Consider the following 14,867-nt stretch of genomic DNA (forward strand, 5'->3'; position numbering starts at 1 on the left):
AGGGAAGGGATGTGCGTGCCACGGGGAGACTACAGAGACCGTGATGCCATGCGGCGGAGAGTGGGAGGGCGGGGGAGGGGCGAGCCCCGGCGGGGTTGCTGGGAAGCGTAGTCCGCGGGCGGGCGGGCCGAGAGGGACGGGCAGGGCGGTCGGCGGCGCTTGTTGCGCTTCCTGCGGGAGCGCTGGGGGTGGCAGCAGGGTGTGAGGTGACAGTCCACATGTACATTCCTGCCCTGTCTCGCTCGGATGTTGGTCTGAGGTGACACCCCACGTGTATATTCTCCCTCCGTGCCCCTCGGGTGCTGGTTTGAGGCGACAATCTACGTATTGCCTCCTCTGCCCCCCTCGGGGGTGGCTCCGAGGTGACACCCCGCGTGTACATCCCTCCTCTGCCGCCTCGCCCTCCGCCCGCTCACGCCCCGCAGGAGCACCGGGCGAGGCTCCCTCCCGTGTCACCTGTGGCCCTGGACAGGCTCGAGGGGCGGGAGGCTGCTCAGCTCCAACAGGCTGCTGCCGGCGAGGGGCTGACAGGAAGGGACGGGGCGGGGGCCGGCCCCAGCCTTCCCCTCAGCAGTGCCGCTGAAGGGGAACCCGAGGGCCCCCGAGGGCTCCCCGGGCACGGGGGTTTCCAAAAGCACGGCAAGCAGCGTGTCCTGCCAGGCAGCGTGCCCTGCCAGGCAGCATTGCCTGCAGCCGCGGGCACTCGGGCTCTGAGCCCGGCTCTGCCCCGAGAGCCTCCGCAGGCAGGCCCGGGCGGCGGCGGCCGGGCTGCGCTGCCCTCGGAGCTCCTCGGCTGCTGGAGCTCAGCACACCCTCGCCGGCGTTTCGATTCCCGAGAAGCCTTGCCGGGCGGCTTGTCCGGGGGTGAGCTATCTGAGCGGAGGTGTTCCCCGGCTGCCGGCTGCTGATAGCGACAAAACAAGGCTCAAGGAGACGCGAGAGCAGGCTGTCAACGCGAGTGAGCCCTCCAGCTGGTGCCACGTAAGGAGATAATGAGGGAACGGAGCTGGCGTTTACGTTATCTCCAGTGGCCGTCTGAAACGATACTTTTGCCAAAATGAAATGGAATAATGTTCACAACTTCCAGCCTAATTGCAGGGCTGGCAGCGTATTCATGGGGAGAACTCAAGGAGGGATACCGTCAGCGAACGGAGGAGTTAAGCTCTCTGAAAGCTATTCCAGAGAAATATTTATCCTTAAATTAAGGAAAACAAAAGCTGAATGTCGGAGGACAAGGTGGGACCTCACAGTGTATTTCCAAGTACCGGTGACCTATCCCTATGAACACAAGGGCAAAAAAAAAAAAAAAAAAAAAAGACCATTTCCTCCCTCCTTCTCCATCACCCTTGATGTACCAAACTAACACCTGGAATTTACATCCCAAGGCCTCACCTATTCTATAGTCACTCGAATGATCTAAAATTAGAATAAAAATCATAGAGATTGTATCAGAGAAATAGTATTGTGCTTGTGCTTTCCAATACAAAGGGATTGAAAATTTTCATTTTCATTAATCCTTGAAAAATAATTTATGCATCTGACATTTAAATTATAAAGATTCAGATGATTAATACATACAGGGGGAAAAAAAATCTGTTTCTGTGCTTTATCACAGGCTTAAGGAAAAAAATGGCTCCGGGCCTGGCCCTGTGACAGACTGAGCACTGCCACCTTCCAGTGACAGCAGCTGAGCTGTGCATGCTCATTCCCTTTCAGTTTCAGTAATTTGTCAAGCACAGAAAATATGTGCGCGCGTGTGTGTAAATGTATGCATTCCGCAGTGTAATTTTTTATCTGATCTTTTAAAATATGTGGCAGGTTTGAAGAAGAGAAGATTAAATTTATGAGACAGATTTTCATTCTTGCCTGCTACTAATACTTTTTAATGTGTATGACAGTAAGGTAGCAGCATCACCAGCTCCACAATCCTGCCAATGTGCCTTGTACTTGGGGATAAATCAGCAGTCTGTGCCCATTCATTCCTTAGTCTCCCCTTCATAAGTAGCGGGAACGCAGTAAAAATGCAAATAGGGAAGCCTCTGTCCTCTGTGAAACTGTGTGGCAGCTACTGAGAATGGGCACCATTCAGGGCATCGTCCGGTGACAATCCTGTGCTAACCCGGCCTGCATTTTGAAGAAATGTCAAAAGAATTTTTCGCTGGCCTCTGGAGCAATCCAGTTTTTCACATATGGGAAAGAAACACTTCTGTTACCATTTAATAGTACTTTGTAGTCAATAATAGAGAGCACCCCGATGAAATAATTCACTTGTACTGTCAAAGCCAATGGAACTTATGATGTTTTGTTTACTTCTCCAACCAGATGTTTTTTATGAAAGCACTCTGACTGTAAAGTCAAAATCATTTCTCCTTTCTATTCCTTACATTAATTTCACTGATAAATTCTATTCAGTAGAGGAATCTATCTTTTATGGTGGCTTGACCCTAATTAACATGGATGTTTTTGATTAATGACATTTATAAGTTTTCCAGCTATATGCAGACTTATGATCATGATTGATTGACCAAGCAATTTCTGCAACAATAAACTTTCATTACAGAATCTTTGATAAAAATCACAATTCTCTGGCAAACTAATAATTTATGGAAATTAAATGCATCTTTATTTACAAGCTTTATACACTGTATCTGGCAAACAGGATAAGGAAGTTCTGTGTTGTAACACTGAATACAGATTACACAAGTAACTAAATCTTTAAGCAGTCTTAAAGGAAAATTCAGGAAACACAGTGTCTGCCTGGTTGGTAAGTACCCTGCAGAGTGTAGCAATGAGTCCTATCAGAGAACATGGCAAGAGCCACGCTATTTTCACAGGCAAACAACAACATCACAGTCAAGAAAGGAGGATTGAAGATCACACTGATTACAAAGTTAAGTCTATTTGTAATGGGTCAGAAGAGTGATTAATTGTCAGCAACAGGACATACCTGAACTCGTGCCACTTTGTTGATGAGAACCAAGCACTGACAGTCAAAGTACCAGGCATTCATTTCAGGCCCAGGATGGAAGATGTAAAAATTTCAGTTTGATTTCACCCAGTGGTATTCTGTCTCTTCTTTGTCATTTACCCTCAGGAAATGGGTCATTCCCAGGTCAAAGCAATTATTTTTCAGAGGCACTTGTTTCTTTGGAAGAGCAATGACAGAAGTTTCCAGCTAAACAGAAACAATAGGCTTGTGTAGCATGCCAAAGAACAGATCATGATAAACTAGAAGATGGTCTGTGTTGTCAAGAATTGAATGTTATTATCAGCCTTCAGCTGCACCTCAACATGCTCTTCAGAAAGGATAGCTAAAATCTGGTGTTTTCTTCATTGAAGCCCTTGCAGAGCTGATCCTGCCTAGCCTGCAAGACTAGCAGTTTAGCCTGACCTGGCTCTGAAAGATCTCTATATGTACACTCAAGAAAAAAGGAGAGAGAAAACAAGTGTGAGCTAGAGGGAAGAGGGCAATATCATCACACCCCACAATGAATGCAACATTTTTTTATTTAGATGTGACAACCTAGCATCTAAAAAGCATTTGTAGATCCACAACTGGATAGTACTTATGATATCATAAGGCCTCTTTACTTCTTGCTCCTGTTTAGCCAATTTTGGCACTCACTTCCTGACCACTGCTGAACTCTGTATCTTATTTTGCCCAGCACCCAAGCAGGCGTTGTGAAAAGCCCAAGCGCTCACCACCATGCTACCTGCAGAATTCCAGAGGGGTGTTGGTCACAAGCCTCCTCATCTCCTGGTCCGCAGAGGCAGCGTTCAGCCCAGCAGTGTTCTGGAAGGACAGGAATGACCACTGAGCAACTTTGGCTTTCATGAACCTTTGGGTTAATTAATAGTTAGTCAATGGCAGTTAGAAAGCAGCACCTGACTTATCCTGGGGAGCTGGGCTGGTAACTCGTGTCCTGGATACAGCCAACTGAATAACTTCCATATCCCTCTTCTACTGGCTTCCAATGACCTCCAAAATTAAAAAATGTTTTCCTTCAGTGCTTTCACAGAGTCAGAGCTTGAACTGCTGCCATTGCACCAGGTTCAGCAACTCACACCACTATTAGATGTTCTCTGTTAACACTGATGTCATTCCTACACGAGACCAAATTTGGGCTGCTCGAAGCTGGAATGTGTGTTAGCAAAAAATGAATGTGTTAGGAAGACAATATTAAAAGTGAAATACTGGGCAGAGCTTCCAGTACTAATTACAACCATTCAGATAACCTGCTCAAAGGCTTTGCTGCAGCAAAATCAATGTTCCCAGTGATGGTTCAGGTATAGCCTAGTCCAGTGAGAACAGCTCGACAGCTGATTCTGATACTGGGTCAATCTCAGCATCCGAGACAAGATGCTCAGCACTGGTTTGGGTTTGTTTACCTATGCTTCCCTTTTGTTTCTTGGCTCAAAATCCAGTTCTGAGGCCCTATCTTGAAAACATTTCAAATTGATTTCACATGCAAACTCCTCTGCAAAGTTAAGGCCCCACATTTTTTTGCTCTAAACATCACTTTGCAAATTGATGTCAGCACAACTGGCAAACAAAATGGATTCATCAGGACTGTCAGTGTTCAGGAACTGTCAATAGAAAATCAATCTTTAGGGCAGTAGACCGTTATAAAAAAGGAGAATGTACGTGTTAATAGCTTAGATGTGTAACCCGATTATATGGAAGCCTCAATGGCAATTACTGTGAATGTTTATCTGCTTTCCATAGTGCTCTGTCAAATACAAATTGAATGGTACAATCCCATTACACTAAAAGATAAATGCCTCAAAATAAAATAGGTTGAGCACCTAACACACTCACTGCCCTATTGATTTGTATGTTCACAGTGTATGCATTCACTGATCTCATCAGCTGTTAAAGGTTTACTTAAATCTGTACAACAATCCCATGTATTTAAGCATCCCAATTAACTGTCTGGTTCTAAGTGAGATTGTCTCTGCAAATACCCAGTTTAAAGAATGAACAGCATTTCCAGTACAGAAGAATTGCCAAGTCAAGGATATAAATGAGGGACAAAGACATCAAATGCTTCTTGTAGAGAGCACACAGCAATGACGCCTGGCTTGCGATTATGCTTCAAGTTTGGAAGTATTTAACAGGTTGAGAGCCTGTGTTTTTCAGAGTAGAAGACAGAAGAAAAAACCTGATACAAAATGGCAAAATGGTGGGAGTGGATCAACAAGCTGAAAAAAAAAAAAAAAGAAAAACAAACAAATTCACTATAGCCCTAAATTTTCTCCTGAGGGTTTTTAAACTAGATATTATAAGACTTCAAACTGAAACTAGATGAACCATTCCAACTGGTTTCCTGCCCTGTTCTTTGGCAACTAAAACTGAGCATAATACCCTACCTTCCAACATGCACAAACAGCCTTACCAGCAGTAGCCAAAGGTTCTAATAGTTTCTAGTTTTCTGATAGCTCAGAAGGTTCTCGGTCCTTTATACACCTATAAAGGTCTAAACTACAGCTCTTGTGTTCATTAATTCATTGCAGTTCACTAATAACCTTCCAGTAAGTGGCATCCTCTACCACACTTCCTTGTCTTGGATGTGATTTCTAAGTACTGAAATAAGTGTAAAGGAGGTTTGTAAAACTAAAGAAACAGGTGCCTACTACTGGGCAGGAATTTCTTTGAAGAACAGTTTTTTCTTGCACCTGATGTAAAACCACTGACAGTAACAATGAAGATGTACCATCCATTACAAAAAAAAAAAAAAAAAAAAGTAACATCTTTTTTACTTTTTTACTTTTTTGTCTTTGAGAAGTATTTTCCCGCTATAAACTCATTGGCTTCTATAGTGGAAAATGCATAAAGTGACTTTTAATTAACTCTTGTCCTTCGCTAATTTTATCAGAAAAAACAAAACCAAAACCAAAAACCCCCTAAAAAACCCAAACCAAACAAACAAAAAACCCAAACAACAACAAAAAAAAATCCCACCAAATTGCTTTTGGGGACTTTGCCATTTCTGGTCTATATAAATTATTTCCATAAAACTATGGATGGTGTTTATCTCTTTCCGTTCAACACTGGTAGTCCGAAGCCAAAGCTGCACGCCAAGACTCCCGCGGGAGGGACGGTGCCTTCCCCGGCGCTGCTGTGCTGGTTGGGCTCCGGCAGTAGGTGTCAGCAGAAGCTCACCGAGGGAACCTTCCCATCATCCCGGGAAGGGCCGCGCTACACGGATGCGACACCAGTGCTGTAAGACAGCACTGCTTTGTCACTCTGCTGCCTTTTTTCTGACCGGCCAAATCACGAAAAGCAGCGGGTCCAGCTGCTGAACGTCCTACGTGGTTGTACACCGCAGCAAACAAGCAGGTGGAGCTTCGCTTGCGCGCTGATCATTCATTTGCGTAGCAAGCGGGGCGGGTCACAAGACAGGTGCTGGTCTCGGAGAACATTTTGTGCTGGAGAATGACAGGACACCGTGATTTGCACACTGAGAACGCGAGTGCCTGTTCTGAGGTCCGGAACTCCTCAGGCGAGTGGACCGAGTAACTGCAGAGGAAAGATCCTCCTTGTGGTGTGACTTTACTATAGAGCACTGCATAAGGACGATTCGGGGGATAAAATTTTAAGGAGAGTTTTTTCAAATTAAGGGCAAGCTCACTGCTCAGACTAAGAGCTATCTGCAGGTACAGCAGGAGAAAGCTCATTCACAGGTAGAAAGTTTGAGAGAGATTCTGTTGATACAGAGTATGTCAGGCATCCTATGGGGAAGGCTTCCTAGAGTTAAATCAGAGCAAATCTAGATGAGTAAAATAAAGTGTCAAACAAGTTGCACAGCTTGATGAAATAACAAGAGAGTGAAAGAAAGACAACTTCGATACAGCATCTTTGGAACTCTTCACATTTCTAGATAATATTGAATGTGAAGGAAGTAGAAATCAAAAATCATTCAGAAAAAAATCTGAGGTTACATGTTCCCAAGCCACCTCGATCCAAGACACAGTAAAGTGAATAAAAATCACTTCAGGTAAACAATGACCTTGACTCCAAAACTCAAAAAAAAAACCCACATGGCAAAAATATCCAATAAATCCAATTACCAAATAGAAAGCAGGATGGGGGAAAAAAAATCCAGTGATGCCAAAGCAGAAAGTAAGATGTAATAAAGGGGGTATAAGGAGAACACTGCAAGTGCATTATTTCTGTTGGGAATGTTTGACAATGCCAGCCCACCTATTTCCTCTCAGTGAGGGCAGAGTACATACAGGAGAAGAAGAGATAGCTGTCTGATCTTGGCATTTGTGAGTTTTGGTATCCTCTCACACTGCACTTTACAATCAAGCTGGCAGAAAATGTACTGATCCGGTACTGCTGTGCTAGATAGAAAAGCCATGATTATAGCAAACTTACGTAACCACAGCATATGCAGAGCAGCTGGTCACTACCAAATTGTAAAACCATATCAAAATGAGGTTATGCAGGCATCTGTCCTCAGTCTGTTCATTAATTACATGCAAGATTATACTTATCAAACTTGTGGGAAACACCGAGCTGGAAAGAGTTGCAAGCACTTTGAGGGAGAACCGTATAGTTTAAAATTCTCTTGACAAGATAGTGAAATAAATAAGATTAAAAATCAGCATATATAATATTTTATTCTCACTTATAATCACAGGATAAAGGAGTACATTTATTAGAAACATTTTTCAGAAAGGATCAGGGCATGCAGTGAATCACAAACTGATTGTGAGTCAGCCACGTCATATCGTTATGAAAAAGCAAAGCTTTTTAAAGGATTCAGTGAATGAGTGTCACAGGGATACAAAAGGATCAACATGGCAACTTGCAGCAAGCACAGTGTGCGTTAGTACCTCATTTCAAGAAACCTGAGAACCAACAGGGAAAGGTCTAAGCTAAATCAACAATAAAATAATCATGGTCTAGAAAAAATAAGGTTGAGAGAAAGAATGGATGTCGTCATGTAAGCATGCAAGAGCAAGGTAACTGAGGCATGTAACACACAAACTGTGTTTTAAGATCTCAGTAAAGAATCATGCTACAGACATAGAAAAAATCAGAAAAATATGTTAGAGATAATATGGCTTAATGAAAAATAGTCTGCTTTATTGTGAGATTTGCAGGGGTCCCAAGACGAAGAAAGAGAATCTTGAAGACGAAGAAATCCCAAGACGAAGAAAGAATCTTGACTCCATGTTTCAGAAAGTTGATTTATTATTTTGTGATACATATTATATTAAAATGCTATATTAAAACTATACTGAAAAAATAAAGAAAAAAAATTTATCAGAAAGCGAGGCAAGAATAGAAAAAAAGAATAACAAAAGCTCGAGACTGACCAAAGAGTCTGACCCAGCTGCATCCTTGATTGGTTATTAAGTAGAAACACCTAACATGGACCAACCACCAATGCACCAGTTGCATTCCACAGCAGCAGATAGTTTTTGTTTACATTTCTTTCCTGAGGCTCCTCAGCTTCTCAGGAGAAGAAAATCCTAGCAAAGCATTTTCAGAAAAATGTTGTGGTGACACTGCTGTAGTCACAACCCTTTCCTAGTTTTCTATTTGTGAATATGATTGATAAATCCACTCCTCTGATGCTAAGCTTTGTTCACCTCCTGTTTACACCACGAGTAGCCAGCCCAGCACTCAAGGTGAAATTTGGGGAGTGCTCCTGACAAAGACAAACAAAAACATGCCACATTGAAAAGCAGAAAAAAAGCAAAATGATAGTTTGAGAAAAAGAAACTGAGAGATGACCTTCCGATATGTGGGTTAGCAGAGCTGAAAGATCTAGCTAGTGCTACAGTAACCTACAAAGAATATTTGACCGAAGCTGTTACCCCTCCAAGAGCATTATTCCCAACTCGGCTCTTCCAAAGCACTTCACTGGCTCTCTGTAGTGCGGGGAGAAAGAAATGCATGTGGAACCTCTGATACAGGGAGACACCTAAGCAGTCTGGCAGAGTGGGAAACACCAGCTCCTCAGAAAGGGAATCCCAACAATCCCTGGTCCTTGTTGCACGATACCAGACCCCTCAAAGAAGGCCTTCTGCAGGTAAACCTACTACAGTTGCCAGAATAAAACAGAGAAGAAAATAGAGGATTATGTAACTGCACCCAAAACATTGTCCTTCGAGTCTAGGTGTAGGAAAGACAAATCTTTAGGAACAGATAGGATCTGAGAATTCTCTGAAGTGCAGAACCATTTTTACCACTGGTTTAATATTGATTTAGGTTTATCTAATCCCTACTTTAATTATTATGCCTTGATCACTCCCTAGACTCCAGACTCTTCCCAAAAAGACTTTTTGTAAGCAGCCATCTCCTATAGTATGCCAAAGCATTTCTCATAAACTTCCAGCAGTTCCCACCAACAAATAAGCTACCTCAGATGCAGAAAGCTACTGGTGTTTGAAATATGCTCCACTGACAGCAGATCCATGGACTGTTGGTCAGAACACCTGGGACACTTGCTGGGTCTTTCCTGCTGGAGCTCTGCAAAAGTTGATTACAAAATGGATGCTTTTAGACTAGAGTTACAGCACACTGAAGACCCCAGGGTATAGTAGATATCTCTTACTCACTTGCAGAGTTCAACTACCCTTTCATTGTATGGCCACTAAATTTAACTATGCTTGTGTCTGTATGCAAGATTAAAAAAAAAAAAAAAGTTACTTCAGTTCTTTTCCATTTGCCCCCACGGTAGAGATGTCATCCATTTCCTTAGTCTGGTTGCATTTGAATTGCATTACAGGGCAGAAAAGTTCATCAAACAGAAGACAGTAAAGATAAGAAAGCAGAACAACAAAACCAAAGGAAAACAAAAATTTTATTTCATTTTTAAGTTGTATTCTTGCTATCAGCAAAACTGGAAAACTGCCTGTTAATGATGGGTAAGCATTGAGTAACAACACTTCCAGTTGACACATATATAAAAGAATTCACATATAGAAACTTTAGTAACCCTTCCACTTCACTTGGAAATGGATTACAGCTTTCTTACAGTCTTATAATCTTGCCCACTCAAAGGGCTTATTCTCTTCTTTTAAAGGTTTTAGACCCTAACTCTGTATTAATACAGATAGGAACACCTCCATGAATTTGTGGTAGGTTTTGAGATTTTGTATATGTGAAAGCTATTGACTCATTGTTGCTACTTCCTGATAACTCATGGGAAACACATGAGGCCGGGGTTTTCATGTTCCCCAAAACAGCAACCACAGCTAGGATGGAAAGGAAAAAAGGAGAAGAAACAAAAAGACCATTTCATTAAATAAATTTTTTTCTAAGCAGGATATTTTCTTGAACTGAAACTTGGGTAAGTTAATTCAATTTAATCTTCTTGGAAACTTACATGGTTATATCACATGACACTTTTTTTTTTCCCCCTATACCACTAAGATTTAATCCTAATTCCCTTTTATACAACTGTGTTAAGAAGCAAAAGTAGACTTAGGGTTTGAGTTAGGACCTCTAACTTATCATCTGCTTAATTTTTACAGTTTGCATTGAGTAAGATGATTCTATGTCCTCTCATGTTTTGTTTGCTGTAATCTTTGGATTTCTATTTGGAGGTATCTTGATATAACAATTATGTTTCACCTTTGCAATACATACCATACTGCCCTTTTTTCTTGTATCTTTTTGTAGAGAAATAGCTTCTAATTCTTGGCTGGATGTTTAAGAGTTGTTATTTAATATATTTTAAATAAATAGTTTAAAATTTAAAAACTATTTTAAATTTTTAAATAATTTTAAAGAGCTGTTTACAGACTTGAATAACATACTGTCTTCCATTATTTTAGCTAATTGTGCTTGCGGAGGTTGACTCTTAGATGCTGTAGCCAACATCACTGATGTTTCATATGATAAATAGTTCACAGCAGCAGGGATCCTGAATGCAAAAAACATGCTCTGCTTTGTATGCAAAAATTTAACAGGATTGTGGTGTGCATGGGATGGGTGTTACAGTGCATCCAGCAACAAAAGCTGAAGGGCAGCTAACCTTCTGGTCTAACTAACTTTGAACCTTCCAGAGAACACACTAAAGTATGAAATAGCAACACAATATGTCACAACAGTTGAGTAAGAGGATATGATTGAGGAATAACAAATTTTGGTTTTGGAAGAACAGAAAGAAAATACAGTGTGATTACTACCTACCTAGACAGAGGATATGATGCTTAATTGCACACCTCTCACCATTCCAGGGAAAGAACTGTACTTACTCACTTGAAAGCCACCCCTAGTTAGGGGAAAAGCAACAGTGCTTACACGTCCTGAAATATCACCCAAAAACTTGGCAACATTTTGCACCAATGTTCATCATGTTTCAGGATCAAACAGCAAATGACCATTATTTGAGAACAACTAAGACTAGGAAACATTTCTCTGTATACACTCATCTGAGTATCTGTCCATGAACTCCAATTCTGCAAAAATCCGATCCAGATTTAGTCACGACTGTACTGACAAGTACAAACTAAAGTATGAAACTCAAAGCATGCAACAGTGGAGGAAACATAACCAACCTAAAGTGATGGCTATGAGAAGAGTGACTCTACTCCTCTGTATCTGTTGTGACTTGGGTGTTGATGTAAAAGCCTAATGGCAATGCTTTGGAGAAAATTATTTTTCCTTGAAGGCACAATGAGGGATAGGGATCCCCAGATGTGATTTGGTAATTAAGTTCTTGGAACTCAATAAAGCATTTAAGTTTCTTTTTATTTGACATTTGTGTTAAACTTTAATATTAATTGCTGTGGTCCATGTTTCAAATGTACAATAAAATGTGCAATACTACCTTATTGGAGGAAAGCATTTTCAATACTACACCTTGTAAATCTCTAAGCTAATTAGAAATATGAACTGTTAGCTCGCCTCCTGAGGATGAATTTTATAATTCCTTCAGGAACTTGCTCTGAAAAGATGGGAATTTACATGCCTGAAGATAGGAGCCTCTTCATGAACATGGATTCAGTGGCAGATGAATCCGTGTCACAACAAGCCTTTCTCGTGATACGTAATCATTGATTTATTGCCTGGTTAGTACGTGGTTGTGGGGGATCTACCCAGCCTGAGCGTGTACTGTCAGGTCTGCTGAACACAAAGCCAAGGTAAAAGGTCACCTTATACAACTCTGCTCTCTACTTCAAAACTTTTTAAACTTCTTTTATTCCCCTTGTCCTTAGTCAATCTCTATTTCTTTCATCCCTACTTTGGCTCATAGCCCATAGTGCTAGAGAGCTTGTTACGAGTCTACATCAGCTAACAACCATTTGCCTTTGCAGTTTCCCCTCTGAAGTTCAGCCCGTGCTATTACATGGCTTCTTCATGAAGCAGGAGGCAGCAGTAGGAGGTATGAAGGCAGAGTTGCTATGGGGAAAGAAGTGCAAAGGGATGAAAGGTGGAGACATGCAAATAGCTGAAGCAAGAAAGAGAATGAAAGAAAGTATAGCGAGAAGGCAGAAGTCCTGGTGACCTCACAAAAGATATTTCTCCCCTTTGTTTGGCCTCTCATAATAAGATGACAATGCATCATATCCCCAACTACTGAGTTACTACACAAAGGGTTTATTCTGACCTCAGTCTGTGCACCAGACTGTTGATATTGACAGGAATTTTGTTGTGCTTTAAAAGCAGAATGGCATCATCATCATCTGTTTTTCCACTGTTTTCTCTTTCTGTATTGGTGGTGCTTTTAGGTGTGCTGTTCAGACATTGACCTGAGTGTAGTTAAACAAATCAACCTGTCTGGAAGGATATGCACAGGAGAAGAAAACAAACAATGGAGCAGACATGAGGAAACAAATGAGGCACATCTATTAGCTTTGTTTGCTCAGCAGCCGGCCTGAGACTGATCTTTTAAACATTTTCTAAGTTTAGTGCTTCCTAGTATAGAGGACATGGCATTAGGGACCTTGAGGGTGTACTTGTGTTCTTACAGTGGAATACCAGAGCAGGAGAAAAAAGCTATTCTTATAGAAAAACTAAGATGGAAGTAAAGGCTGGCTGTAGTCACAAGTCACTTTTTCCTTTGTTTCCTTTTTTTTTTTTTTTTTTTTTTAAGAGGCTTTTACTGTATGTGAACTCCGCTCATTGGAGATGGTTAAGATTCTCTTTGATATTTAGGTATTTAGGTTTTAGGCTGTGTCTGTACAGGACTGCAATAGCCTAACTAGCAACAGAAAAGTGTCAGGTGGAGAGAAATAGACTTGGAAGAAGCATGAACTTGCAGTTGCTGAGGAACTCCACCACCATGGCTGCATCTGCACACTGTGGACTAGACTGGAAACTTTTCCCCAGCCCTGTCAGCATGGCAATCCATCACCTGCAAGAGGACCATGTCTTTCCCCAGTTGCCTAGTTTGTGCCATAGTGTATATGAAGCAGGAAAAAAAATTATATCAGGGCAAAGAAGGATTTGTAGTGTTTTTATACACACACGTGCACAAAAAGGACTAGAAGAGACTTCCAGCACTTCAGACTCCTCAACCAATAAAATATTCTATTTACAGCTGACCTTTTCTGTTCCTTTGTGCCATCTCTGTGTTCTTTTAAGTGGCAGGAAAACTCTAAAAAGAGTTTCTTGTTATTGTTAGTTAACTGAAGTGGATTTCACTCAAGATGCACGGTTTTTAAAATTTTTAATTTCTGGTAAGGAATAAACTATAGAAAAATACCTGGTTAGAGCTTTGGAAATAGGAATTCTGTAGCACTTTATGCAGTGTTTAATAAGCTCAATTATGTTGAGATGATACATCAGGTTATAGGCTATTTTGGGGTGGAACAAATTTTTTTTCTTAGGAAGGGGAAAGAACATTTTTTGTTCTTAGTTTTGTCCTGATATGGGAGAAGATCTTTCAAGACTTTTTCCTCATTCAGATTCTTTAGGAGAGAAGGGAAAGGAGGGAATGGTTACCTCTATTATTCAGTCCTGCCTCTGCTAATTTAATCCCATGCAGAAATAGGATTCTGATACTGACAGATTAATTCCTGAAAATCTAGGCCTTACAGGACATGTTTAGTTTTGTTAATCACATTCCTTCTGCCAAGTAATAATATGGCTAGAATCACTCATCACTTGTTAGCATGACTTCTGCATAACAGGGGTGGGTCCCTTGAATGGGTAAACTGCATAACCTTTTTGTCTGGAGATTTGCCTTTTGGAAGTTGTCCTGGAAATATTTTTCTGTGTGACTGTATTCTAAATAATTACACATGCAAGATGGATCAAGGACACCCATGTACGCTAACATTAAATGTGTGCAAGCCTTATGAGAAACATAAGGTTAGGATGATCACAGAAACACAAAATCATGGAATAGTTCAGGTTGGAAGGGACCTCTAAAGGCCATCTAGTCCAAACCTCCTGCAATGAGCAGGGACATCTTCAGCTCAATCAGATTGCTTAAAGCCCCATCCATCCTGAACTTGAATGTTTCTACTGATGGGGAATCTACCACTCACAGACAGACAGCCTGTTCCAGTGTTTCACCACCTGCATTGTAAAATTTCTCTTCCTTATATCCAATCTAAACCTACCCTCTGTCAGTTTAAAGGCATTATCCCCTCTCCTATTACTTCCTGCCCTTGTAAAAAGTACCCTCTTCAGTAAAAAGTTGCCCTTGCAAAAACTATGTCCCCTTCAGGTACTGGAAGGTGCTATAAGGTCAACCTTCCTACAACAACCCCAACTCTCAGCCCATCTTCATAGGAGAGGTGCTCCAGCCCTCTGAGCATCTTTAGGGACCTCCTTTGTCTGAACAAAGACTTGTTGCAACAGGTCCATGTCTTTCCTGTGTTGGAGACCCCAGAGCTGGATGCAGCACTGCAGGTGGGATCTCATCACCACAAAGAAGTGAGCAGAATCCCCT

The sequence above is a fragment of the Motacilla alba genome, chromosome 2, assembly GCF_015832195.1.
Source record: "Motacilla alba alba isolate MOTALB_02 chromosome 2, Motacilla_alba_V1.0_pri, whole genome shotgun sequence".
In the NCBI taxonomy this organism is placed as follows: Eukaryota; Metazoa; Chordata; class Aves; order Passeriformes; family Motacillidae; genus Motacilla; species Motacilla alba.